Source organism: Saimiri boliviensis, chromosome 1 (genome assembly GCF_048565385.1).
Source record: "Saimiri boliviensis isolate mSaiBol1 chromosome 1, mSaiBol1.pri, whole genome shotgun sequence".
Taxonomy (NCBI): Eukaryota; Metazoa; Chordata; class Mammalia; order Primates; family Cebidae; genus Saimiri; species Saimiri boliviensis.
In genome coordinates this window covers 172,161,083-172,188,583 of record NC_133449.1, presented here as the reverse complement: position 1 = coordinate 172,188,583, position 27,501 = coordinate 172,161,083, and the positions used below count along the sequence as shown (strand labels likewise).

The 27,501-nt window shown below is 39.7% G+C and overlaps 1 protein-coding gene across 1 annotated transcript in view; it reads left to right on the top strand.

Moving 5' to 3' along the window:
* Window positions 1–1,050: 1,050 nt before the first annotated feature.
* The window catches only part of NR3C1 (nuclear receptor subfamily 3 group C member 1), a 474,477-nt gene continuing 448,026 nt past the window's right edge, over window positions 1,051–27,501 (top strand). Inside the window, exon 1 of the mRNA XM_010338451.3 lies at window positions 1,051–1,411. The gene's annotated coding sequence lies outside the window, so the exon portion shown is untranslated. The remainder of the gene's footprint in view (window positions 1,412–27,501) is intronic.

Here is a 27,501-nt window from a genome sequence, read left to right as displayed (position 1 = left end):
AAACAACTGTGAGTGCTAACTAACGATGTAGATTTCAGGCCTACCAGAAATCTCTGCAGCTGGGTTCAAAGATGCTGCATCATCAGTGAGTGCCCAGGCAATCGCTATGTACGCTTAATTTTGAGAGCCGCTGCTTTTAGTTCTCCTGCTCTGTCCTTTGCTCGACCACTAAAACAAGAAGGTCAGACTGGAGCAGGTGAATGTTCTCCATCTAATGATGACAAAAGGAATTTGGAGAGGAGCACAAACACCAAGTTTAGGAGGGCCAAGGAGGAACTTTCTCTCTCTTGACTTTACTATATCTCAAACACAGATTGTGGCATCGGCCTTTTATTTGAAGTCTAATTTTGTTTGGTTTTATTTTGTTTGTTTTTTCTTGGCTTTGTTCTTAAAGGATCCCTTTGTGAAAATCTATACTATTGCTGTCAGTGACACCAAAGCCAGAGCTCAAGTTGTTTCTTTGACCTTGGACTTATTTACGTAATATTTTTCTCCTCTACAAACCAAAAAGTGTGAAATCATGTCTCAACATGTTTCAAAGCACCCGAGAGGAAGGTTCTATGTTGAGAAAGGTATGGAGCACAGCTGAGAGACTGAGGCAGGTGACTGTGATATGCCTAACCTTAGGGTAATACAGAGTGAGGCAGGTGATGCTGATATTGATTGAGTTCTTGTCTAAAGTCTGTGCTGACACCATTAGAGGCCCCAGAGGTTGGGAAAGCAGCAAAGAGAGAGAGAGAGAGAGAGAGAGAGAGAGAGAGAGAGAGAGAGAGAGAGAGGATCTTGACCTATTAGTTGTAGTCCTGTTCTGCCACTAGCTATCTGCATGACTCTGTGAGAGTTACTTAATTTCTTCAAAGCCTAGTTTCCTCATTTGTTAAAGCAGAGGGTTTTTCAGGTACTTCAATTGCAACGACCTAGAGGGCCAGGCAGGTAACGTAAATGGGTGACGTCAGCTCAGCGGCAAATCGGGAGGAAGTATAAGCCTCTGAGAGCATGCGCCTCCTGAAGCCATTCAAGACGCAGTTCTTCCTGAAACAGTATCAGCCAAAGAAAACACATCTGTGGCTGAATTTAACCCAGGATAGACTCTCTCTCGGAGCCCTTCCAGCATATAGCCAAAAGTTTTAGAGTTTGTTAGCCATTGGCGTTCAACATGTCCATTGCATGCCGGTATTAGACCAGAATCAGGAGGAGATTGAGGAGACCCAATAGAAAATGTCGATGATCTCATTCCTGTTACTTAAACCGGGAACAAGTGGCAAGTTGCTGAGCTTCCCACAGACTAGCTGAGGACACAGTGCCAAAGAGGAACCTGCATTCTTTTCCTAAATGTAATGAGGCTGAAAAAAGATTCTGAAGAAGATGTAGAGTTATTTTGGTAAAGCTTCCAAGAAAGCTCTGATGCAAGGTAATGGGAAGGGGGGTTGAATCATTTGTTTTGCTCATTTTGCTCTATTGGTGGGGGAGGGGGGGCCAAGATTTTTAAATAAAAGTAGATATGATAGCTATCATTATGAAAATGCATGGTTTGGGTAACATCTCCAACCCTTTAATGGGAAAATTCAGTTATTCTGTATTTCCAGGCATAGGATGGTTCCTCAATCAGATGTTTGATTTTTAATTTAATGCAATCATTCTGAAAGTGTGGCCCCTGGGTCAACAGCATCAGCACCACCTGTGAAGTTGTTAGAAATGCAAATTCTCAGACTGTACCTCTAAAATCTACTGAATCAGAAGCTTGTGACTGGCATCCAGCAATGTGTGTTTTAATAAACCATCCAGGTGATTCTGATGCCTCCTAAAGTTTGAGAATGACTGGTTTAATATTGTTAATTGGAGCCACCGGCTAGGTCATGGGTCTGAGCAGTGTTGCAATCCTGACATTATTATGCTATGTTCTACATATTTATGGGTATTTAAGTCATTCATTTCCAAGTATAATGGGTACCCTAAGTAATCAGTAGGGCTTAGATTATCTGGATGCCAAAATCAAAGAGATAAAATCGACTGAGACTGTCATCGAGTAGAATTCATGCACGTTCTTCAGGTAAGTGAAGGGTCATTCTTGTTATGTATTCATTCGTTTTTAGTGCTTGTTGATTACATGTGTTTTATTCTGTAGTATCTGGTTAAATGGTTCAGAAACATCCTATGTAAGCAGTAATTTGATGTAGCATGACTTCACTATATAACCCTTTATATAACATCATCAGTCTGTCATGAGGGAAAAAACCAACACACTCCTAAATAAAAGGGACCCGTCACTTAATTTTTCTCTGAGCATAGCAGTGGGAATCGTTTCATCAGTTTCTTTGCATGTAGGAACAATCCATCTCTGCAGTGTGCAGGTTTGTTAATGCCTGTTATTTTGAGATGAATACATTTTTTACTTGTTAATATACAGTTGTTCTCTTGTGATCTTAAAAATGTTTCCCATTACTCATCATTGTTCTCATGTGGTACCTGACAGAATCAACCACATCCACAGTGTAGACGTGGTTAATCTACATCAGTATTCCTTTCTGAGACAAGAAGGAATGCTTAGAATTAGGACACAAAGTGGGCCACTGCCTAGCAGTGATTGATTTGTGAGGGCTTATAAACTGGTTGCTAGGCTTTCCAGATGACATGCAATAGTAAGGTAAACTCAAAACACAGGGAGTATTTTCTCCCATTTATTCCAGGGTGCCTTATACTGAGATCTTGAATTAAACTCTGTCTGTTCACTGCACATGTTTACATGTCCTCTCTCTTGTCTCTGCAAACCACATAATACTATTTTTTCTTTCTCTCTATATAAACCTGCAAATAGCTTATGTAATCAAATGCATATGTGCATAAACTGATTACTAAGAAAGTCAACCAGCACCATGACCATTTTTTAGTGAATTGTTATAAAATGTCTTTGATTTTATAATTCTCAACAAAATGATCAAAATTCATCAACATTCATGGGATCTGCTGACTCTCCTCTTGGTTTTTTTAGCAGATTGGCCAATTAGAAGTAAGACTTGATTAAAGTGTTTGAAGATTATTGCAGGCCCACTCTTTCCTTATCATTCACAGAATACTTAGTACACACCTAGTTGACAGGTGTTTTCTAAGACTCGACAATGCGTGAGGCACTAAGAATAGGATTTCTGGCAGTGACAAGATTGAGTATGCCCTTCCTCTCACTAACGTGGTGTAGTAGAGACCGCTAACTAGTCATCAGTGTTCATCTCTTTTTCTTCCTGGGTTTACATTTTGCAGCATCCTCTGCTGCTGGGTGTGGCATGTGGCTGAATTCTGCCAATGAATAATGTAGGGTATGGGCACTGGTAGGACATTGCTTCCCTAACTAGTACACTGGGAAGAAAGACACTGAAAAAATCGCAAAGGTGTTTGAGGTAAGAAGGTGTACTATCAGACATGATCTTCTATATCAGGACCTTCAGGTCTCAAAGTCCTCAGGGAAAGAAAACATAATATTTTCATTTGGTCTGATTATTTGTTGTTAATTGTTATGAGTTTTGCTTCTATAATGCAGACAAATCCAACAAATTAAGAAATGTGAGATTATATAGACTAGAAGAAAATTGGTTAATTTCTTTAATTCATTTGTATTAACAGAAGGACAGTGCTAGGACACAAAAGCCAATGCAAGCGTCTTTTGTAATATTAAGGACACATGAGAATAACTGCAATTACTTATGTACGCAGAGTGCGCAGCTCCTTTCCCTATAGTCTGAAAACTGACTATCCCAGGTGAAATACGTACTTCTGTATGGAGGATCTTTCAGGAGTTCTTTGTTGCCATATATAATTTGATCATTTAGGGGTTGCTTTGAACAGTGATATACAAGGGTGATGGCGTTGAAATGAGAGCAGACTGCCAAGGTATAAAGGGATTCATTGTCTGTAGATAACTCAAGAATGGGGCCGGGTGTGGTGGCTCATGCCTGTAATCCCAGCACTTTGGGAGGCCAAGGCGGGTGGATCACCTGAGGTCGGGAGTTCGAGAGCAGCCTGACCAACATGGAGAAACCCTGTTGCTACTAAAAATACAAAATTAGCTGGGCATGGTGGCACATGCCTGTAATCCCAGCTACTTGGGAGGCTGAGGCAGGAGAATTGCTTGAACCTGGGAGGCGGTGGTTGCAGTGAGCTGAGATCATGCCGTTGCACTCCAGCCTGGGCAACAAGAACGAAACTCCATCTCAAAAAATAATAATAATAACTTAAAAATGATAATAAACCCAACTGAAAGTTAGTCTGCTTATTATTAGCATGCACCAGTAATTCTAAACAATGCCAGTGGTTTTTTAAAAAATACTCTTTCTAGGCTGGGCATGGTGGCTCACACCTGTAATCCTAGTGCTTTGGGGGGCCAAGACAGGTGATCACCTGAGGTCAGGAGTTCGAGACCAGCCCAGCCAACATGGTGAAACCCTGTCTCTACTAATATAAAAATTAGCCAGGCATGGTGGCACACACCTGTAATCCCAGCTACTTGAGAGATACTCTGTATCCCAGATACTCTGATGAACGAGAATCCCTTGAACCTGGGAGACAGAGGTTGCAATGAGCTGAAATTGTGCCATTGCACTCTGCCTGGACAACAAGAATGAAACTCTGTCTTGAAAAAAAAAAAATACTCCTTTCACCAGGGAAAACTCCTGGTAGAAAGGGGTTTACACAACCCACTACTTTTGCTCCCCAACTCAGTTTGATATACCACTAGACACCCTAATTATCTATTATATCTATTAAGGGTAGTTTTCAACAGCTTTCAATATAACAAGAGATATCCTGCAACAGGAAATATTATATAATCAAAGAATTTTTAATAGTGCATTGCTCAGGAAAGGGAATCAGAGGCTATTCTTTTTGACCTGGAAAAAAATAAATGGAACCAATAACTTTAGGAAGGCTTCATGCAAGAGCTTGTTCTTGAGACTTTAAAAGACCTGAGCAGTATAATGTAACAAAGAAGAGGAAGCATAGGATAAAGCGGAGAGCAAATTCCAAAGCTAGCTAAGTGAGCCAAGAGTGGAGATGACCTTAGGTAGAGTCTAGTGGAATATGACAACAGCTCAGCCAAGTTTGTGTAGCTGGTACAGGACTCAGGTGACAAACGTCCAAATATTTTGTTGTGTTTGGAAGTTATCAGGTCCTCATGAATTTTAATGTCACATAGTCAAAGCACTGGTTTTATAAATACTACCAATTTGCTGTGAATAACTAGTACCATACTTTGGGACAGGGGGAAAAAATGGCTATACAACCATGGCAATTCATATGGAACACATGATCAGGGTTATGGTTCTGGGTTTTATCAGTGATGACTGCAGAACCCCGTTACTCTACGCGGTCCTTGATCAGCCATTTTGCAGTTGTGTGAAGCAATCTTGATTGTGCTGACCTGCCAACAGCAGGTCTGGACTCAGTAATATAGGGGTTATGGAAGGCTCCAAAGGCTGGATACCAAGCCTTAGATGATCAGTTTCATCTCTGCCTTTACCGGTTTAATATTCCAAAAATTATTGGTTTTGACCACCTCTGTTACCATAATTGGACCCCATTGAAATAAGGTGTGATTTGAGACTGATACTTCTTTTTTGTGCTGACCCAGATCAAAGCATTTACAAACAGTGATTTAAGAGGGAGTATGACCGCCAGGTTCAGACATAAGAAAGTTTAGGACATGAGATGATATTGAGAAAAATGGGCATTCAGGACCAATTTAAATAATGGAAACTATGTTAATATCTAATGAAACCTCATTTGCCATAGCATAAACAACAATCATCAAACTTCAAGAATAGAGACAAATGTTACTGTATTTCTCATCCTTGAACATTGATCGTTATTAGTCCTCAGTGAGCTGTAATTTTGTGTGTGCTGCTATCATGAATAGCCATTGCATCATTACATTGGCCAATTTCAACAAGGTAAATTTCAATAATGAAAGTAAGCTTACTTCTAATGTGGACCTTCCCCTCCTGCAAAAACATATTGCAGTTCTTTAGAGTAAACGTAAGATGGAGTGAATCATTGTCTAATCTGTTGTTACCTTTCTTCATCTGAGACATGGCATTAACTTCACTGGCAGGGAATTAAGAGAAACTTGCCCAAAAAAAGTCTCTGTGCAAATTCCCATCCCTTCTGTGCCAACCAAACAGAAAAATATTTGTAGAAACCTTTCCTCTTGAATTTTTAGTGTGGTTCCAAAAGCAGAGGCAAGGGAGGATAAACCATCCAGGAAGGACGGTTGCGGGAAGCAGTGAGGGACAGCATTTCTTATTAAAAGGAAGCCAGCATGGTAAACGGGCCCTACGTATGAGCCAGAATTGCAGTTCTACCAAAATTTCCGCTGGTGGGTCCAAGGATTCCAGAATCTTAGGTCAGCTGTTTATGCTAACAATCAACAAAGCCCTTAGCACTCAAACTCTCGAGGCAGCCGGACTTGTAAGTGGAATTTTAAACACACTTTTTGCAAGTTTCCAAAACCTTCCTTTTTATTTTTAAAAATCTATTAAACGAAATCTTTTCAGAAGATCATCATTTCTTTTAGCATTGCTGAAATTTCTTTAATGTGTCTCTTGGAGGCATAAACAATCAATGTAGCCGTTAATTTGGAGGCCTTTCTCTCTATGAAAACTAATCATTCGGAAGATGTTCTAGCTAATCAGGTCGAGGAGAAATGAATAGGGTTCCTCGTAGCCCATGTAGAGACTTCTTTTTGGCTGTGAGTTTTAAGAAGAAAAAAGTTCTGGGAGAAAAAAAGGACAGAATATGCCAGTGCTGCTTTTTCTAATGATACTTTTAAGATCTTTCCAAAATATAATCTTTTTATTGGTTTTAAATATCTGAAAGCCCTTTCCATTTATTTTAGCCCCATATTCCTTTTGTTTTATATTACAATACGTATATATTTACTTTTTTTTCTTTTGGAAAGTTTCATTAGTTTCAGGCACATGAGACTTGTTTATTTAAGGGCTTTTCTCGGTGTCTGAGGCTGTATAATTGAATGGCAGAACTGTTTATAAGTTTGCTAGTTATTCAGATTTGCTGTGCGCAGTAATCAAGTTATGGTGCAGGAAGTCCCTTGTATAGGGAAAATGCTTTTACATTTTCTCTAATAGAACTAAGGTCTACCTTTCATCCCAATTCTGGGTGTCTTTTTCTGGTTGGTGACCAAAGGCCAACAGAAAGAGAAAGAGAGCCTTAATGACATTTTATAGAAAACAATATCAAATAAACTCCACAAGCTAGAGTTTGGAGTCTTATCAAGCATTTTCTAAATTACTCAAAACAAAGTATCATTGATTTGAAAACTTAGACTGCATTCTTAAGCGTCACAATCAAACCACAGTATCACCTAGTCTTTTGGATTAAGGAAATGCCTGATGGACTGAGTAGTAGTATAACCTCCCCTTCAACAAAACGTAGAGGTTGGGGGAAGGTACAGGAGCTGCTACAACATATAGGTCAATGGCTCACCGAAACTTCAGAGCCCCTCACTACACCACCATGCCAGAGCACTTTCACCCACGATTCTTGCAGACCCAGTGGAGTACTTTTCCCTGTGGCCCCACGGCTGCTCTATCAGAGTGCTTTTGCCAGCAACCCCTGATAGAGCACTACCCTTCAGTGCAGCCCATGTTTGACATCGAGAAACCAGAGAACAAAGCTACAAACCCAGTCTCAGTCTCTATCAGAGTTAAAGCAGGAAGCCCAGGAGTGCCAAGATGAGCCTTGCACTTTTCTGAAAGCATCAAGAAATGAAGCCAGTTGACTAAACCCAACTTATACCACAGCCAAACCTTCAAGGGCATTAAATAATTAAAAAGCTTCAAACCAGCAATGGTGTGCTGAAGAAAAAAATGTGAAGAATGTAAAAGCTAAAAGCCCCCTCCAAAGGATAGCACCTTCAAAGGTTAAAAGAACATCAACCCACACAGATGAGAAAGAAGCAGTGTGAGAATTCTGGTAACTATAAAATCCAAAGCACCCTTTTACCTCCAAGTGAGCCCACTAGCTCCCCAGCAGTGGTACTTAGCCAAAATGAAATGACTGAAAATGATGGACGTGGAATTCAGAATCTGGATGGCAAAGAAGCTCGTCAAGATTAAGGAGAAAGTTGAAACTGAATCCAAGGAATCCAGTAAAACTATCCAAGAGCTGAAAGACAAAATAGCCATTTTAAGAAAGAATCAAAATGAAATGGAATTAAACTCACTACAAGAATTTCATAACTCAGTCAGAAGCATTAACAGCATATTAGACCAAGCTGAGGAAAGAATCTCAGAGCTCATAGACCAGTTCTGCAAATCAACTCAGACAAAAATAAAGAAAAAAGAATTTTTAAAAATAAAATTATAAAGGCACAGTGGCTTACACCAGTAATCCCAGCACTTTGAGAGGTCGATGCAGGTGGATTGCTTGAGTTCAGGAGTCCAAGACCAGCCTGGGAAACGTGATAAAACCCCATCTTTATAAAAAATACAAAAGTTAACCAGGCATGTTAGTACACACCTATGGTGCCAGCTACTCAGGAGGCTGAAGTGGGAAGTTCACTGGTGCCTGGAAAGTCAAGGCTACAGTGGGGCATGATTGCACTAATGCCCTCTAGCCTGGATGACAAAGTGAGACCGTTTTTCAAATAAATGAATAAATAAAATCTCCAAGAAACATAGATTACACAGGGACCAAATCTGCGACTCATTGGCATTCCTGAAAGAAACAGAGAGAGAGTAAGCAACTTGGAAAATATATTTTAGGGTATAATACACAAAATTTTCCCCAATCTTACTAGAGAGGATGACATGCAAATTCAATAAATCCAGAGAACCAGATACTTTTATAGTATCTCACTTTAATAGTGAGATATTATTAAAGATGATGATCCGCAAGGCACATAGTCATCAGATTCACCAAGGTAAATGCCAAAGAAAAAAATATTAAAGGTAACCAGAGAGAAAGGTCAGATCATTTAAAAAGGGAACCTTGTCAGGCTAACAGCAGACCTCTTAGCAGAAAATTTACAAGCCAGAAGAGACTGAGGGCCTATTTTCAGCATCCTTAAAGAGAAGAAATTCCAACCAAGCATTGCATATCCTGTCACACTAAGCTTCATAAATGAAAGAGAAATAAAATCCTTCTCAGACCAAGTACATGCTCAGGAAATTTATTACAACTAGACCAGCTTTACAAGAAGTCCTGAAGGAAATGATAAATATGGAAACAAAAGAATGTTATCTGTTAAAACAAAAACACACTTAAGCACATAGCCCACAGCCACCATAAAGCAACTATACCAATCAAGTCTACAAAACAACCAGCTAACATCACAATGAAAGAAGCAAAATCTTGCATATCAAAACTAACCATGAATATAAACAGTCAAAATGCCTCCACTTAAAAGGTATAGAGTGGAAAGCTGGATAAAAAGATAAGAGTTGGCTGAGCACAGTGGCTCATGCCTGTAATCCCAGCACTTTGGGAGGCCAAGGCAGGTGGATCACTTGAGCTCAGGTGTTTGAGACCAACCTGCCCAACATGGTGAAACCCCATCTCCATTAAAAATACAAAAATTAGCTGGGCATGGTGGTGCATGCCTGTAGTCCTAGCCACTTAAGAGGATGAGGCAGGAGAATGGCTTGAACCCAAAAGGCAGAGGATGCAGTGAGCTGAGATCGCACCTTTGCATTCCAGCCTGGATAATAAAGTGAGACTCCATCTGAAAAAAAGACAAGACCCAGATGTCTGTTGTCTTCAAGATACCCATCTCACACGTAATGATACCCACAGGCTTGAAGGAGTGGGATGGAGAAAGATCTACCATGCAAACAGAAAAGGAAAAAAAAAAAGTTACTGTTTTTTCTTTCTTTCTTTCTCTTTTTCTTTTCTTTCTTTCTTTTTTCTTCCTTTCTTTCCTCTCTTCCTCTCTTTCACTTTCTCTCTCTCTCTCTCTCTCTCTCTCTGTCTCTCTGTCTCTCTTTCTTTCTTTCTTTTTCTCTTTCTTTCTTATGGAATCTTGCTGTGTCACCAGGCTGGAGTGCAGTGGTGTGATCTCAGCTCCCAGGTTTAAGTGATTCTTCTGCTTTACCCTCCTAAGTATATGGGACTTCAGGTGTACACCACCATGCACAGCTAATTTTTGTATTTTTAGTAGAGATGGAATTTCACCATGTTGGTCAGGCTGGTCTCAATCTCTTGACCTTGTGATCCACCCACCTCAGCCTCCCAAAGTGTTGGGATTACAGGCATGAGCCACTGTGCCCAGATGTCACTACTCTTATATCATATGAAACAGACTTTAAATGAACAACAATTAAGAAGGACAAGGAAGAGCATTACATAATGATAAAGGGTTCAATTCAACAAGAACACAGACCTATCCTAAGTATATACACGCTCAACATTGGAGCAATCAGATTCATAAAACAAGTTCTTTTCTAACTATAAAAATACCTAGACAGCCATACAATCATAAGAAAAGACTTCGTTATCCAACATCCCACTGACAACATTAGAACATTGAAGCAGTAAACTAACAAAGAAATTCAGGACTTTAACTTGACACTCAACCAATTGGACTTAATAGACATCTATCTAATATTTCACTCAACAATCACAGAATATACATTCTTCTCATTTGCATATGGAACATATTCTAAGATCAACCAAATGCTCTGTCATTAAGCAAGTCTCAATAAATACACACACACACACACACACGAAGTAATACCAAGCACACTTAGACCACAGGGCAATAAAAATAGGAATCCATATCAAGATGATCTCTCAAAACTACATGAATACCTGCATATTAAACAACTTGCTCTTAAATCACTCTTTAGTGAACAATGAAATAAGGGCTTACATTTAAAAAAAAATTCTTTGAAATTAATGAAAACAGAGACATGACCAAAATCCTTGGGATGCAGCTAAAGTAGTACTAAGAGGAAAGTTTATAGTACTAAATGCCTTCATCAAGAAGTTAGATTTTAGATTAACAATCAAATATTGTACCTACAGGAACTAGAGAAAAACTGACCCAATCCCAAGCTAACAGAAGAAATAACTAAAACTAGAGAAGAACTGAACAAAATTGAGGCTCAGATCAATACAAAGATCAGTGAAACCAAGAGTATCATTGTTTAGAGTTAAAAGAATAAAGGCTGGGCACAGTGGCTCATGCCTGTAATCTCAGCTACTTGTGAGGCTAGGGCAAGAGGATTGCCTGAACCCAGGAGGCAGAAGTTGCAGTGAGCCAAGAAAGCACCACTGCACTCCAGCCTAGTTGATGGAGTGAGACTCTGTCTAAAAAAAAAAAGAAAAAAGAAAAAAAAGATTGATAGACTGCTAGCTAGACTAATAAAGAGAAGATCCAAATAAGTCCAATTAGAAATGACAGAGATGATATAACCAACCCCACAGATATACAAAAGATCTAGAGAAAATAAATTCCTAGAAATAACCACCCAATATTGAACCAAGAAGAAAGTGAAAACCTGAACAGACCAATAACAAGTTCTGAAACTGAATCAGTAATATAATTTTAAAAAAAAACCTGCCAACTAAAAGCCCTGAACCAGACAGATTCACAGCCAGATTCTACCAGAGGCATGAAGAACTGGTACCAATCTTACTTAAAGCATTCCAAAAACTTGAGAAGAAGGGGCTTATCCCTAACACATTCTACAAAGCCAGCATCAGCCTAATACCAAAATCTTGACAGAGACACCATAAAGAAAGAAAACTGCAGACCAGTATCTCTGATGAACATAGACACAGATACCTTCAAACAAACTGAATGCAACACACATCAAAAAATTGATACACCACAATAAAGTAGATTTTATTCCTGGGACAAAGGCCTGGTTCAGCATATGCAAATCAGTAAATGTGACTCACCACATAAAATTAGAAGCAAAAATCATGTGATTATCACAGTAGATGCAGAAAATGCTGTTGAAAAATCCAACATCCCTTCATGATAAAAACTCTTAACAGACTAGGCATCAAAAAACCATACTGCAGGATAATAAGAACTGTCTATGCCAAACACATAGTCAACATGATAATGGGCAACAGCTGGAACCATTCTTTCTGAGAACTGGAACAAGACAAAGGTGCCTACTCCTCACTCCCATTCAGTGTGGTACTGGAAATCCTAGCCAGAGCAATCAGGCAAGAAAAAGAAAGAAAAAACATTGAAACAGGAAAAAAGAAGTCAAACTACTTCTATTTGCTGATGCCATAATTCTATACCTAGAAAACCCTAAACACTCTGCCAAAGGATTTCTAGAATTCATAAATAATTTCAGTAAAGTGTCAGGATACAAAAATCAATGCATTTGTATACATCAATAATGTGTAAGCAGAGAGTCAAATCCAGAACACAATCCCATTTTAAAATAACCACAAAAAAATGAAATACCTAGGAATACAGCTAAGGAGATGAAAGACCTCTACAAGGAGAACTACAAAGCACTGCTCAAAGAAATCAGAGGTGATATAAGCAAACAGAAAAACATTCCATGCTCATGAATTGGAAGAATCGATATTATTAAAATGGCCCTACTGCCCAGAGCAATTTATAGATTCAATACTATTCCTAACTAAAAATATCATTGTTTACAAAATTAGAAAAATGATTTTAAAATTCATATAGAACAAAAAAAGAGCCCAAATATCCAAGAAATCCTAAGCAAAAAGAACAAAGGTGTAGGAATCACTACCAGACTTCAAACTATACTACAGTAACTAAACCAGCAAGGTACAGGTACAAAAACAGACATGTATTTCCTTGAGCAGTGGTTTGTAGTTCTCTTTGAAGAGGTCCTTTACATCCTTTGTTAGTTGTATTCCTAGGTATTTTATTCTCTTTGTAGCAGTTGTGAATGGGAGTTCACTCATGATTTGGGTCTCTGTTAGTCTGTTATTGGTGTATAGAAATGCTTGTGATTTCTGCACATTGATTTTGTATCCTGAGACTTTGCTGAAGTTGCTTATCAGTTTAAGGAGATTTTGGGCTGAGATGACAGGGTCTTCTAAATATACAATCACGTTGTCTGCAAATAGAGACAACTTGACTTCCTCTTTTCCTAATTGAATACCCTTTATTTTCTTTTCTTGTCTAATTGCTCTGGCTAGAAATACCAATACTATATTGAATAGAAGTGGTGACAGAGGGCATCCTTGTCTAGTGTCAGATTTCAAAGGGAATGCTTCCAGTTTTTGCCCATTCAGTTTGATATGGGCTGTAGGTTTGTCATAAATAGCTTTTATTATTTTGAGATATGTTCCAATACCTAGTTTATTGAGAGTTTTTAACATAAAGGGCTGTTGAATTTTGCCAAAGCTCCTCTCTGCATCTATTGAGATCATCATGTGGTTTTTGTCTTTGGTTCTGTTTACGTGGTGGATTACATTTATAGACTTGCATATGTTGAACCAGCCTTGCATCCCAAGAATGAAGCCTACTTGATTATGATGGATAAGCTTTTCTATGTGCTATTGCAATTGGTTTGCCATATTTTCTTGAAGATTTTTGCATCTAGGTTCATTATGGATATTGGCCTGAAGTTTTCTTTTTTTGTGGAGTCTCTGCTGGGTTTTGCTATCACAATGATCTTGGTCTCATAAAATGATTTGGTAAGGATTTTGTAGAAACATTCCATGCTTATGGTTAGGAAGAATCAATATCATGAAAATGGCCATACAGCCCAAAGTAATTTATAGACTCAATGCTATCCCCATCAAGCTACCAATGACCTTCTTCACAGAACTAGAAAAAAAAACCACCTTAAACTTCATATGGAACCAAAAGAGAGCCTGCATAGCCAAGACAAATCCTAAGCAAAAAGAACAAAGCTGGAGGCATCATGCTACCTGATTTCAAACCATACTACAAAGCTACAGTAATCAAAACAGCATGGTACTGGTACAAAACAGAGATACAGACCAATGGAATAGAACAGAGGCCTTGGAGGCAACACCACACATCTACAACTATCTGATCTTTGACAAACCTGATAAAAACAAGCAATGGGGAAAGGATTCCCTGTTTAATACATGGTGTTGAGAAAACTGGCTAGCAGTGTGCAGAAAACAGAAACTGGACCCCTTCCTGACATCTTACACTAAAATTAACTCCAGATGGATTAAAGACTTAAACATAAGACCTAACACCATAAAAATACAGAAGAAAACCTAGGCAAAACCATTCAGGACCTAGGCATAGGCAAGGACTTCATGACTAAAACACCAAAAGCATTGGCAACAAAAGCCAAAATAGACAAATGGGACCTAATTAAATTCCAGAGCTTCTGTACAGCAAAAGAAACAATCATTAGAATGAACCAGCAACCAACAGAATGAGAAAAAATTTTTACAATCTACCCATCTGACAAAGGGCTAATATCCAGAATCTATAAAGAACTAAAACAGATGTACAAGAAAACAAACAAACCCATCCAAAAGTGGGAGACGGATATGAACAGACACTTTTCAAAAGAAGACATATATGAGGCCAACACACATATGAAAAAATGGTCATCATCACGGATTATTAGACAAATGCAAATCAAAACCACATTGAGATACCACCTCACACTAGTTAGAATGGCGATCATTAAAAAATCTGGAGACAAAAGATGCTGGAGAGGATGTGGAGAAATGGGAACATTTTTACACTGTTGGTGGGAGTGTAAACTAGTTCAACAATTGTGGAAGACAGTGTGGTGCTTCGTCAAGGACCTAGAAATAGAAATTCCATTCATCCCAGCAATCCCATTACCGGATATGTACCCAAAGGATTATAAATCATTCTATTATAAAGACATGCACATGTACATTCATAGTGGCACTGTTTACAATAGCAAAGACCTGGAACCAACCCAAATGCCCACTGATGATAGACTGGACAAGGAAAATGTGGCACATATACACTGTGGGATACTATGCAGCCATAAAAAATGATGAGTTTGTGTCCTTTGTAGGGACATGGAACAGAAAACCAAGCACTGCATGTTCTCACTCATAAGTGGGTGTTGAACAATGAGAACACATGAACACAGGGAGGGCAGCATCACACACTGGGGTCTGTGGAGGGGGCCAAGGGAGGGATGGGGAGGGGACATCAGGGAGGGATAACATGGGGAGAAATGCCAGATGTAGGTGACAGGGGGATGGAGGCAGCAAACCACATTGCCATGTGTGTACCTATGCAACAATCTTGCATGATCTGCACATGTGCCCCAGAACCTAAAGTACAATAAAGAAAAAAGAAACATGTTGACCAATGGGACAGAATAGAGAACCCGGAAATAAAGCTACACACCTACAACCGCCTGATCTTCAACAAAGTTGACCAAAACAAGTAATAGGAAAAGGACTCCTTATTCAAAAACTGGTTCTGGGATAACTGGCTTGACACATGTATAAGAATGAAACTGGACTCCTACCTTTCACTCTATACAAATTAAATGAAGATGGATTAAAGATTTTAATGTAAGACCTCAAACTGTAAAAATCCTTCAACGAAGCCTAGGAAATCCCTTCTTAACATTGGCTTTGGCAAAGATTTCTTGGCTAAGTTCCCAAAAGCAATTATAGCAGAAACAAACATTGACAAATGGGACCTAATTAAATTAAGAGCTTCTGCCCAGCAAAAAAAAAAAAAAAAAAAAAAAAAAAAAAAAAAAACTATTAACAAAATAAATAGACAATCGACAGTATGGGCAAAAATATTCACAAATTGTGCATCCAACAATGGTTTAGTATCCAGAATCTGTAAGGAACTTAATAACCAAAAAACTAACCCCATTAAAATGTAAGCAAAGGACATGAATGGGCACTTTTCAAAAGAAGACACACAAGTAGCCAACAAACATAAGAAAAAATACACATCACTAATCATCAGAGAAATGCAAATCCAAACCACAATGAGATGCCATCTCATACTGGTCAGAAAAGTTATTATTCAAAAGGTAAAAAATGACAGATGCTGGCAAGTCTGTGGAGAAAAGGGGATGTGTATGCACTGTTGATGAGAATGTCAATTAGTTCAGCCACTGTGGAAAGCAGGTTGGAGATTTTTCCAAGAACTTAAAAAGCAGAGTTGCCATTTGACCCAGCAATCCCATTGCTGGATATATGCAAACAGGAAAAGAATTCATTGTACCAAAAGTCACATTCACTTGTATGTTCATCACAGTGCTATTCACAATAGCAAACACATGGAACCAATCGAGGTGCCCATCAATGGTGGCCTGGATAAAGACAATGTGGTACATATATGTCATGGAATACTATGCAGCCATAAGAAAGAACAAAATCTTATCCTTTTTAGCAGCATAGATGAAGTTGGAGGCCATTATCGTAAGTGAGTTAACAGGAGCAGAAAACCAAATACTGCATGTTCTCACTTGTAAGTGGGAGCTAAACACAAGTACACATGGGCATAAAGATGAGAACAGTAGACACTGGGGACAACCAAAAGGGGTAGAGAGGAAGGGAGGGAGGTGTGGGCTGAAAAACTACTTACAGGGTACTATGCTCACTACCTGGTTGATGGAATCGTCCATGCCTCAAACCCCACCATCACACAATATACCCTTGTAAAAAAAAAAACTCCATCTGTATCCCCTGAATCTAAAATAAAAGGTGAAATTATTCAAAATGATGATAATAATTTTTTTAAAGTTCAGACTGACAAGAAATATGAAGATTAATGTTGCTTTCTAAGACATTTTGAGCCATTAAGTCTTAAAATTAATTTCACTTACAAAATCAACCTTTATTTTCTAAGTTTGAAATAACTTTGAAGCCTAGGATTTGTTGAGTTTGTGTAGTAGGTGTTTTGGCTGTGAATCTCTGTTCTCGTTATCAAACATCAGGCGAGTTTATTTCTCAGTCCCTCTCTAACACGCCACAGCTGCCAGGGTTGAGCTCTTGTATACGGTCACATCTTTGGTCTTGTTGGCATCTTTGAGACTATCACAGGTTGAGAAGCTGCCATGATTAGGAACAATTCTCCTAGTACCACCTCCTATGGATGCGTAAATATGTACCCCCCTGTTTAACACCTCTGCTGCCTTAGGGTGGTAATTTTGTCACTTGACCTCATTGGTGGTGAAGATGACGTGAGCTTGGTGACTCCCAGTGATGAAAGCAGGCTGCCGGAGTGACTGGGATTCTCCAGCTTCCCTGTCACTCAGAGTGACTTCCAGCTCTGGAATATGCAGCCAGACTCCTAGACTCCACCTGGTGTACATTGCCAACTCTCTCTTTGTTCCCCTAGAATTTATGCAGTCCTAGAGGCTGGATTTTATTAGCTTGCCCACCGTTCAACACTGGGTACTCCTGTTGGGCCAAGTTCTTACTCAATGATGTTAGGGCAACTGACTTCCCTCAGTGACTAGGATGACCATATAATTTGTCATCCAAACCAGGACACTTTTGAACAGGAAAAAGGGTAGTGTTAATAATGATGCCAGAACAGTAGCCTAGGATTCTCTGAGAAACCCAAATTGTATTGTCCCCCTACTTAGAACCTATGTGTGGGTACTGCATGCCATCTACCAGTACCTGATCCAATCAGCTGTGGCCAGTAGCATGCTGGTTGCAACTGAAAAGCTTATCAGCAGCTGAAAAAACATATGGAGGAAGAAATATGTCTAGGAAATTCACTCTCAAGGGGAAACCTGCACACCAACCCTAAGACTTCCCATATCCAATCAGTTGTCAAGTCTTGCTGATTCTATCTTCTAAAGATCTCTGTCATCCATTCACATTTCTCCATCCCCAGTATCTTCACTTGGGTTGCTGCCACCATCATCCTTCCCTTTGAATATTGCCATAGCCTCCTAAACGTTTTCCCATTCCAGTCTTGCCCTCTAATCAATGGTTTAGATAGAAGACAGCAATTTTTCTGAGGCCAAAGCCATACACTCTTCTAGGCACAGGGGATTCAGAAGTGAATGTGCAAGTCAGGGTCACTCCAAAGTACTTACCTTCTTGCAGCAGACACAGACAGTGAACAAGTAAACTAATAAATAATAATTTCAGACTTTGATAAGAGCCGTGGAGATAAGCAAGAAAGAGGGATGATAGGGAGAAAGGGTGGCAGGAAGGAGGCTCCTTAAACCAAGATGCTCAGGGAAGCTTCTCTAGGAGTGATCGTGCATCAGAGTTGAAGGATGACACGATAGTCATGTTGAGGGTCAGGAAAGGGCCTCCCAGGCAATGTGAAGAAGGACATAGAACACCCTGAGGAAGGATGCATTCAAATGTTTTTGTTTGGTTGGTTTTCTTTGTTTTATTTTGAGGCCGAGTTTCACTCTTGTCGCCCAGGCTGGAACACAATGTCCTGATCTCAGCTCACTGCAATCTCTGCCTCTCAGGCTCAAGGGATTCTCCTGCCTCAGCCTCCCATGTAGCTGGGATTAAAGGCACCCGCTACCACACCCAGCTAATTTTTTTTGTAATTTTAGTAGAGACAGGGTTTCACCATGTTGTCCAGGCTGGTCTCAAACTCCTGACCTCAGGTGATCCACCTGCCTCTGCCTCCCAAAGTGCTGGGATTACAGGCATGAGTCAGCATGCCTGGCCTCAAACGTTTTTAAGTAGCAGAATGGGAGACCTGTGTGGCTGGCAGTCAGTAATCAAGGGGTGAGTGGTTTGCAATCAAGTTGAAGAGCAGGCAAGGGCCAAGTTACCTGGTGCCTTGTAGGCTAAAGAGTTTGGATTTTAATTCTAAGAGCAATGCAAAGCTGTTAGGTAGTAACAGCAGAGGAGTTAATTGTACCAATTATCTTTTTTTTTAAACTGACTTTATCTTCTGTGTGAAAAACAAGTTATGAGTAAAAGGGACATTGGTTAGAAGCCTAGAGTTCTCATTCAGGTGGGAGAGGATGGTGGCTATGGGAATGGAGTGAAGCTTTTTAAAATGTTACCATATTTGTGGCATTCGTGCCTACTTAGATAAATATTTAAACTTGCATCTTTCAAATCTATCTCGCACTCCTTTTATTATCTTGACTGCACAATTTGTGTCATACTTTATGTCATTCAGTGTTTATCAAAGTATTCTTTGAGAAACAGATTTTTGGCCGGGCACCATGGCTCATACCTGTAATCCCAGTACTTTAGGAGGCCAGGACAAGTGGATCATTTGAGGTCAGGAGTTTGAGACCAGCCTGGCCAACATGGTGAAAACCCACTTCTAGTAAAAGTACAAAACTTAGCCAGACGGTGGTGGAGAGCGCCTGTAATCCCAGCTGCTCAGGAGGTTGAGGCAGGAGACTCGCTTGAGCCTGGAAGGCAGAGGCTGCTATGAGCGGACACCAGGCCACTGCTCTCCAGCTTGAGTGACAGAGTGAGACTCTGTCTCAAAAAAAAAAAAAAAAAAAAAAAACCAAAAAAAACCCAGATATTTGATTTATGATTTTGTATATATTTTCATACCAGCCAACTATGAGGTATTTTAGAAAATGCGTAGTGAAAGTCTAGAAATGCCTATAGATGTCTAGACAATGGCTAGAAAATCTATCCCAGTGATTTCAAACTCAGCTCCTGACATTGATTTCGATCGAGTGTGGGAAATCCAGTGAGTCTGCTCGCCGTCTCCAGTGGCAGTGCGGGCGGCTTTCTGATTGCCAACACAATGAAGAATGTATTAAATATTGGAGTAAATTATTGAGTGTTCTGACGCAAAGGAACCATATGCTTTTCAGTATCTGGTGAAATGAAGTGACAGCAGGTCAGAAGGATGGCTGTGGGTATGGAGCTGGATATCCACCTACCTGTCCATTCATCCCTGCATATACCCAGATATACAAATTCATGCCATGGGAAAGGGGGCTATTACATGTAGAGGCTGTGAAACAACATAGAGTCCTGCTTACCTTCCATTATTTAAAAAGTTAAAACCTATATTCATTTTATATTGGCTAGTTCTCTCCAAAAATTGGTGACAGTTAACTTGGTTGATTGAATCCTAGTGGGAACCTGTTTAAGAATTGGGCATTAACTTACCTGCAGAGCAACGTAAGTGCTTTTCTGAACTCTCTTGATATGTCACTCTGTGCCAGGAAGACACATGCAATACAGATGTGTCTGGGTCCATTTCAGCACGCTGGCTGTCGGATGTCTGCAGGAGGAAATACCTTCTTGATTAAATTCTCCAAGGCTGACATTTTTTTTTTTGCTGTCCAGCCTGCTGAATGATTTCACATGTGGTTTTTGCAGAGTCAGAATTCTTCAGTGATGTACAGGACAGTGTTTTTTCTTGGCAGCATGAAGTTCTTTTGGCCACCAGGATAGAGTCGTTATTTTAATTGTGTGAATAAGGGTCAATTTTAGTTAGAAAAAGGATGTACGTCTTGATCGTTTAAAATACATTTTAGGTCAAATAATTGTGACATGAGGAAAAAAATTCCACCATCATTTAATGAATTTCAGATTTTTACAAGAGTTTGCTCCCACTCCCCATTTTTTTTCCTAATGAATAGCTCTAGAATAGAGTTCCAAATGATTTACAAACTTTCATACCCAGCAGTCCCCTACAACATTGCTTTTTTGTTAGTGCATTATACTGACCTTACCTGCAGGTTATTTCCTTGGACTATATTTTTGCTAGACATGGCCCTGGGGGAAAATATTGGAAAACAAAACATGGTTGTGTTCTAGATCCACCCAGATGATATAATAGTAAGTATTTTCCATATTCAACAGTGATACTGTTTTGAGAACTCACAGCCGGTTTGAGTTTAGTTCAATGTTTTCTTTCTGTTTTGGTTCCTGATTTCCCAGGGGCCTACTACTTCTGTGCTTAGCTAGAAACATAGCACACTTCCAGCAGAGAATGCTGTCTGCTACATTTAAATCAATTAGTGGCCCTGAATGAGAAGCTCAGTTACAAAGATAACAGATTACATTTTTATTAGGAAATCTTGAGTTATTAAGAATTTTTTTTTTTTGTAAACTGAAGACAAAAAAATCTCATTCGTTGCGTGGGCACTGTATTTTGTCTTTAACCATGTCATTTCATTTAATTCTCTTAGAAACATTAATTTGCCTATTTTTATCCCTGTGTCAGTTGTTTGTGGCTCTGCTACAAATAAGGTGACCAACCCAAACAGAACTGATGGGCTTCCTGGGATATAGGATTTTCAGTGCTAAAACCAGGACAAGTTGATCACCTTAGAAATTACCCTATTAGTGGCCGAAAACAAAATGATCATTTCTCACAATTCTGCAGGCTGACCTAGTGGGGCTTCTAGGGGCATCACTTGGGCCCCCTGTGTGACTGCTTAGTGGAGTCTGGATGAGGCAAGACATCTGGGCCTCAGCAGAGATGGTTGGGAATCTCCCTCCATTGGGGTCTTCTGTTCTAGACTAATTTATAGCCTGGAGGCCTCACGGTTCCGAGAGGGCAAGAGCAGAAGCTACAGGGTCTCTTGAAACTGCTCAGAAGTCACACAATGTCACTTCCACCACATTCAGTGGTCAAGACACAGAGGCAGCCCAATTAAAGGCATGGGGAATTAGAATTCACCTTTCAATGGAAGGAGCTATGGAGAGTGGACATTTTTAATTCACTGCAATCCTTGTCACACACATTAGCATTCTGAGCTTCAATAAATTGAAGTAACTTTTCTAAGACCACGCAGCTCCCAAGCGGCAGATCCAGGATTTGAACCTAGGTCTCCATGCCTGAAAGACCCATGCTCTGATGCTTCCAGATGTGGTACAAATATACTGTCCTAGCATCCCATAATACAGGGAGCAGCTGGGCATATTCTTGCTGTTCTGGGGTGAGGGAGAGGAAATAAGGGTGGAGAAAGAAGAAGGAAGACAGAGAAACAATGATCTGTGACTTCTGGACAGCCCCAAGTCACAGGAATTCGTCCAATTTGTTTTGAGAATATAACTCATACTTGCCCAATTCTGTACAATATGTTTGGACTTCTGCTGTCTTTCTGCCCTTACTTGAGTACAACTTCATTTCCAAAAGTAAATTCTTTCAAAGGCCTCAGATTTATGCTCTTCTTGGCCTTGATGCTTATCTCGTGCTCTCAGGCACAATTTTCATGTTTGTTCTACCAAGGCATTTGCATCCCTTCTACAGTTGAGAGTTTGAGAGACAGTTGTTCTAAGACAGTTGTTTTCAAAGTGAGGGAGTCCCTGATACTTTTTCAGGGAGTCCATGGAATCAAAACTACTTTTATAGTTCTCTTATATTATTTGTTTTTTCCTACTCTCATTCTTTGAGTATAAATTGGAGTTTTTCAAAAGCTACATGATGTGTGATACTGCAACAGATTGTAGCAGAAGCAGATGAGAATTCCGCTGTTTTCTATTAAGACAAACATTAATGAGATTTGAAAAAAAAATCTGTTTTTTTCTTGTTTTTAGAAAATAGTTATTTTTTAAAATGTTACATATGTTAGCATGTAAAAGTTTTTGTTATAATTTTAAATGAATTAATGCATAAATATTTTTAAAGTTTCTTAGCACTTCCTATTAAGTGATCTATCTATTAATAAAATGCACATAAACTAAAGCTCCTTGGAGTTCTCAAAAATTAAATTTAAGACGGATGAAAGCAAAAAGGGTGAGAACAATTTTCATCATCATTTTACTAGCTGCCATTTTTTGAGCTCCCTTTTTTTTTTTTTTTAACACATTCTCATTTAATCCTCACAGCAACTTTATCTGGAAGGTATCCCATTAATCCCCAACTCCCAGAGGAATGAACTGGTGTGCAAAATCATTAGTCACACAGCTAGTGTGCTGTGGAGCTAGAATTAGAAGTTAGTCCACCTGACTCCAGAGTTAAACTGAGAGGTAAATAATCTCCTTCCATGCAATAATATAACTGTTGCTTTTCTGGACAGGAAGAAAGAGATAACTGGAGGTCTAAAGGACTTGGATGAGTCATTTGAAGTGGCTTGGGCAGCCAGAAACCAGGACTTTCTGCTGGCCTGTCCCACTAATAGTTGACTAGTCAAAGCAACTTGTCTTTTTTAAAGTGGTTTTGTGAAAAAGAAACTCCTTCAAATTCAAGTGCTGTTCTTAACCTAGTATTGGCGTCTGTTCCTCTTATAACACGCATTTCTGCTAACTCTTTATACAAAATCTGAATACTCAACAAAAAAGAAACATTATCCAGTTATCACATTCAAAACTGCAGAAATAGAAGTTCATTGACTTAAACAAATCTCCCAATTACTTTAGCGATCAGCCTGTGCCTTTTGTTTGTTTAGGTCTGACTGGTGATGGTAAGACAACATTTGCCACCACCTATTGAGCGCTTATGTGTCAGGCACTAAAAGACAGACTTCATGCACTTTGTAATCATGATCTCCCTGCATCCTCAGAAGAATCCTTTGAGGCAGGCAGTGGTGTCACACTCTCTACCTTACATGGAGGTGGGGCCTATAGCAGTTAAGCTGCTTGCCTGAGGTCACCCAGCTAGTCAGTAGGTGACTCAGTAATTGAACGAGGTCTAGGTTGTTCCCAGGATCATGTTCTGAATCGTTATGCTCTGCAGCCTCCTTAAATGGAATGTCACTTTGTCCATGGAAAGGAGGTCTCCAAAGGAGTGTTAAAGTAGCCCGGATAAATTAGAAAAGCAACAAATGCTATTTTACCTTCAAAGATATTAAGGACAAAAACAAGAGATGCAACCCACTGATGTAATGAATGAAAACAGATGCAATTATTTAATTTTATCCTTAAGCCTTCGCTCGCACCTAGCTGTTAAAAGGATACGGGCAAAAGGCATAAATATGTTTTCATCTCTATCTGGTACAAGTCAGGGATATTTTAAGGTAGCCAACAATGCCAACTGAATTTTGATTTTAATTGTGTCGGGCATGCCTTCCTTCTGGTGGGAGGCACCAACCTTCCTTTCGTTTTAAAGTGTCATGATCTTGCCCACAGTGTCAGAGGTGATGGGAAAGTTGAGGCTCCAGATGTGTCAACAACAGATGCACGTACTGCTGGAACACTGGAAAAAGAGAGTGGGTAGAATTTCCCTTAGGGCCACGCTCCAGGTGCACTAGGAGGGGACAAGGACAAAATTCTCTCATGATGTGTTTTATTTTGGGTGCTGAGCTAACCAGGTGCTTTCAGCAGGAGTTCCAATGGCAAAGTTTGGCTTTAACAACCATAACAACTTTCTGATTCCTGATAAGAATTCAGGTTGCTGCTACTGGCAACCTTTTCTTGGTACAGAAAAGGCTCCTTTCTAGTCCAGCCTCCTACATAATTTGAATAGCATTTATCAATTGTATTGGAGCCATGAGGCAAAGGAATTCAATATACTGTTAAGACCTATCTGACCAGAGCAGATTGTTTTTGCTTAGGAACCTCATATTCGAGACACAAAACAGACAACTTTTGCCATTCTAAATCCATGCACTTAATTATCTCCACCCTAAATTAGTTCCAGAAACAAACAAACAAAAAAATGAATGAATGTGTCCAAATCTGGATAATGTAAGCAGATGACCAGAAGGTGGAGGGTTGTGCGTGTGGACTTCTCTGCTGCCTTCTGCCCATTCTGATCTCCTGTCCCAAGAAAGCAATTAATCAGTCAGAGCCTGCTGCATCCAGTAGTGCTTTCTGGCTATTGTTTTTTAAACACTGATGCCTCTGAGTAGCTCTGTGGTGCTCTGTTATTTGAGCAATTTTATTGAGTGCCATAATTCTTTGCAACTTTTCGGGTAGTTAAAACTATAATCAAAGGCAGAATGTATGTGGTCATCTGGTTGCTGTGCTAAATAATAAGATCAGAGGTGGATTCTTGTCTGTGTTACTTTAATGCCTCCACCCCAAGCGCCTTGCAAATGGTGAATAAGTAAATAATATTACAAATAGTAACATATGTGCTCTTCCTGTGTGTCAGATAGGACACCGAGGGATTTAGCTACCTCTCTTAGAGGTAGGTATTATTGATGTACCCATTTGCAGACAGGAATACAGCCCAAAGCCCAGTTCCCCAGCTAGTAAGCAGTAGAAGCCGTGAGTTTAACCGTTAGTACAACACTACTTCCAAATACTTCCTAACTGAACGAGCATTCTGTAATTTATTTTCTCCCTCTCTCTCTTTCCCCCCACCCCCTTCTCCTTGAGTCTCAGCTGCCAGCCTTCCTTTTGTTTCCTCTGAATTAACTGGTTGGCTTAGAAGAGCACAGGGAAATCATTTTCTTGTTCACCTCTGACGTCCTCAGTTACTTTCAGGTTTGTCACTTGCTGTAGAATCATTATATTATGCACAGCAGCTCATCTGGGTTCTAAAACATGCACTCACTTCTCTACCAGCACCCATGTCCAAGTCCATTATACCTGGGGACATTCCCGTTTTGTTTGTTTTTATTACTTTTGCTCTTCTACGCCTGAAGTCAAGATGAAGTGGCCTTGTTTGTTCACCTTCCAATATCCCGTCTCAGGTGCAGGAAACCTGGGGAAGCCAGGCTTTTTATTTTTATTTTTTAAGTTTAGTCTTGTTTTTGTTTTGGAGCCATGAATAACATTTTTCGAATTCTGTTTGGTAATTTCATATCTACTTAAATTCTTTTTTTTTTAATTGCATTTTAGGTTTTGGGGTACATGTGAAGAACATGCAAGATTGTTGCATAGGTACACACATGGCAGTGTGGTTTGCTGCCTTCCTTCCCCTCACCTGTATCTGTCATTTCTCCCCATGCTATCTCTTCCCACCTCCCCCCCATCCCTCCCCCATTTCCCCCCAACGGACCCCAGTGTGTAGTGCTCCCCTCCCTATGTCCATGTGTTCTCATTGTTCAACACCCACCTGTGAGTGAGAACATGCGGTGTTTGATTTTCTGCTCTTGTGTCAGTTTGTTGAGAATGATGGTTTCCAGGTTCATCCATGTCCCTACAAAGGACACAAACTCATCATTTTTGATGGCTGCGTAATATTCCATGGTGTATATGTACCACATTTTTCCCCAGTCTATCATCGATGGGCATTTGGGTTGGTTCCAGGTCTTTGCTATTGTAAACAGTGCTGCAATGAACATTCATGTGCATGTGTCCTTATGGTAGAATGATTTATAATCCTTTGGATATATACCCAGTAATGGGATTGCTGGGTCAAATGGGATTTCTATTTTTAGGTCATTGAGGAATCGCCACACTGTCTTCCACAATGGTTGAATTAATTTACACTCCCACCAACAGTGTAAATGTGTTCCTGTTTCTCCACATCCTCCCAGCATCTGTTGTCTCCAGATTTTTTAATGATCGCCATTCTAACTGGTGTGAGATGGTATCTCAATGTGGTTTTGATTTGCATTTCTCTAATGACCAGTGATGATGAGCATTTTTTCGTATGTTTGTTGGCCTCCTGTATGTCTTCTTTTATAAAGTGTCTGTTCATATCCTTTGCCCACTTTTGAATGGGCTTGTTTGTTTTTTTCTTGTAGATCTGCTTTAGTTCTTTGTAAATTCTGGATATGAGCCCCTTGTCAGATGGGTAGACTGCAAAAATTTTTTCCCATTCTGTTGGTTGCTGATTCACTCTACTGACTGTTTCTTTTGCCGGCAGAAGCTGTGGAGTTTGATTAGGTCCCATTTGTCTATTTTGGCTTTTGTTGCCATTGCTTTTGGCGTTTTGGTCATGAAGTCCTTGCCTATGCCTATGTCCTGAATGGTTTTGCCTAGATTTTCTTCTAGGGTTTTTATGATGTTAGGTCTGATGTTTAAGTCTTTAATCCATCTGGAGTTCATTTTGGTGTAAGGTGTCAGGAAGGGGGTCCTGTTTCTGCTTTCTGCACATGGCTAGCCAATTTTCCCATCACCATTTATTAAACAGAGAATCCTTTCCCCATTGCTTGTTTTTGTCAGGTTTGTCAAAGATCGGATGGTTGTAGATATGTTGTATTTCCTCTGAGGCCTCTGTTCTGTTCCATTGGTCTATATCTCTGTTTTGGTACCAGTACCATGCTGTTTTGATTACTGTAGCCTTGTAGTATAGTTTGAAGTCCGGTAGTGTGATGCCTCCTGCTTTGTTCTTTTTGCTTAGAAGTGACTTGGCTATGCGGGCTCTCTTTTGGTTCCATATGAAGTTTAAGGTGTTTTTTTCCAGTTCTGTGAAGAAGGTCATTCATTGGTAGCTTGATGGGAATAGCGTTGAATTTGTAAACTACTTTGGGCAGTATGGCCATTTTCATGATGTTGATTCTTCCTAACCATGAACATGGAATGTTCCTCCATCTGTTTGTGTCCTCTCTTATTTCGTTGAGTAGTGGCTTGTAGTTCTCCTTGAAGAGGTCCTTTACGTTCTTTGTTAGTTGTATTCCTAGATATTTTATTCTCTTTGTAGCAATTGTGAATGGCAGTTCGTTCTTGATTTGGCTCTCTTTAAGTCTGTTACTGGTGTATAGGAATGCTTGTGATTTTTGCACATTGATTTTGTATCCTGAGACTTAAATTCCTAAGCACAGGCAAGGTAAACATTTCTTGGTCTCA